Source organism: Oratosquilla oratoria, chromosome 42 (genome assembly GCF_046742065.1).
Source record: "Oratosquilla oratoria isolate Oo_2021 chromosome 42, ASM4674206v1, whole genome shotgun sequence".
Lineage (NCBI taxonomy): Eukaryota > Metazoa > Arthropoda > Malacostraca > Stomatopoda > Squillidae > Oratosquilla > Oratosquilla oratoria.
In genome coordinates, this window is record NC_134818.1 from 12359370 (window position 1) to 12361869 (window position 2500).

At 37.4% G+C, this 2500-nt stretch overlaps 1 protein-coding gene across 3 annotated transcripts in view; it reads right to left on the reverse strand.

Moving 5' to 3' along the window:
- LOC143021518 (histone-lysine N-methyltransferase SMYD3-like) overlaps positions 1-2500 on the reverse strand; it is a 48824-nt gene that overhangs the window by 30478 nt on the left and 15846 nt on the right. The window lies entirely within an intron of this gene.

Here is a 2500-nt window from a genome sequence, read left to right on the forward strand (position 1 = left end):
TAATTTTTTTCCTAATTTTGCCTTGCATTTAGTATTTTTAATGTTTTGCAATTAATAAGATGTAAACTATACAGTACAATGATTTTAATTTAACCAACAAAAAAGTATTTGTAGGTCAAAGATGACAGGACTTTATTCAGTATGCGTAGGCCTAGGCTACGTTTCCTAACGACAATTATAAAAAGAATAATGAATATTAAACAACGTAGCTCAAAGATGATAAGATTTTATTCAGTATGTATACGTTTCCTAAAGAAAGTCTGATGATAGAATAATAAAAATGTTAAAAAAAATACAGTATTAAATATCATAGGTCAAAGATGATAGGATTTTATTCAGTATGCTTAGGCCTAGGCTACGTTTCCCAAAGAAAATCAGATAAAATTATAAAAAAGGTTTAAAAAATACTATACAACATAGTTCAAAGATGCTAAGATTATTTCAGTATGCTAAATATAATATAGAATATACATGTATACAGTAACAAAAATAATATTTAAAGGGTAATATATACTGTATATATATAAAGTCCGACTTGCGTCCAGATCGACTTATGACCTGCCTGTCGGAACCGAACTCGGTCGTAAGTCGACGACTACCTGTATGTATATGTACATACATTACATACCTGTCTGGTGGGAGACATGAAATATCAAAATAGAAACAGTGTCAATGAAAAAGTTCACGGAGATCGGTTTGAGATGGATGTAACCCTTTTGCTCCTGAAGGATTTTCTCTGAACTGAATAAAGTCTTATGCAGTAGCAAGAGAGAGAGAGAGAGAGAGAGAGAGAGAGAGAGAGAGAGAGAGAGAGAGAGAGAGAGAGAGAGAGAGAGAGAGAGAGAGAGAGAGAGAGACAGAAAGGGTGAACCGACAGGCTTAAATTGGGTGTAATCGACATAAACTGGAAATGGACTCAGTTCTTCCTCAACAAAGTCACTTTTCTTTAAATGAATAGAATCTCATGGCGGCAGCTGGAAAACGTAGTAAATGGTACGTGGCAACTCTGACATGGCCGCACATAAGTTTCTGCATAGAATTACTAGTATCATAATATACTGTAAAAGAGACGTATGGGTTATTCGACTGTGACCATCAAATTCGTACAAGAATGATGAATGTAACTGTGAAGGAGATTGCACATTCCATGCTAAGCCATGTCTCTATGTTCACAACTTTGTCTTACGGGTTTTGTTATTCTGTTTAACGACCGACGATTTTATTCAATTGAAGGAACGCCATTGCGACAAATGGATCAACAAGCTCTGCTACTAGGACTCGAACCCTAGGGTGTGTGGCTACTTACCATAAAAGTTGAGGATGGTTCCTCTTATACGTTCAAGTATGGTACAACGGTAACGTCTTTGCTTTGTGGTAAGCAGTCACACATCCAAAGGTTCAAATGACAGAGCTTCTTAATCCAGGGGATTTTATGCAGATGGGGGAAGGGTGTGTTTCAGATTCATTTGTGGTCGTGTGTGTGTGTGCGCGCGCGTGCGCCCCAATCGAGCGAATTCCAAAAAACTGGGACGATCTGACTGCGTCGTTGACTTTAATGGCTCCTTTCAAGACTGGTTCCAACTCATTTGCAAAACAAATAATGGACCCAAGAGACAGTTTGCGTCTTACGGTTGCATTTCGTTTTACACAAGCCGATTTTATCCAGATAAGGCAAGGATCTCATACACCGACAGTTGAGAGTTCGTTGGAGTGAAAACGACCTCGGTTACAATATTTCATATGTCAAATCTCCAAATATCAAATTATCTTTCCGTCATATGTAGCAAAGCTGAATGGTGAACTAAGAGATTTTAAACCTATGCAAATGTTAGAAATATTGTTGAAATGTTCTTAGAGAAGTCTAGATTTACGTAAACAAAGTCTAGTTATTCAGAGAGAGATCGGAGACAGGATGTGGGAGGAAAAATAGCCCAGTGTGATAACCCCTTTCAGGTTCGGCCACACGAACTCGAGTTCGAAAAACAAGACATTGTTCGAACGTCTTCTTCTTCTTGCTCAAATTTTGAGGTAAATGTTGAAGTAAAAAAAGGCTTCATATAGAAGACCATGAGGTTCTGGAGAGAGAGATCTCACTTCACAGTCTCACACACGTCGTCAGTTCGAGATTTCATCAAAGACTTATGTTCTTCGGTGCAGCGCCCGAACCCGAAGCCAAAGCCGAAGTCGTCAAGTCTTGGAAACGGACGAAAATAACTCTAATCGCCAAACATGGGTGGTTTATCGTTGACTACCTTCCCTTTCTCTACCTTCACGCTTTTTGAAAAATTTAATTGATCTAAATCTACTTTATCAGTCTATTTACTCGTGTTATTTTATTTCAATTTTCTTTTCTTTTAAATGATTAGACACGAATGCGATATTGAACTGCATACAAGGATGAATAATTATTTATACCCAGTCTGTTGTAATAGGGCGGCCGTTTTCATTACAAATGTTGATGAAATGTCTTTCAGTTGTCATGTTTGACTAAACTAAATAA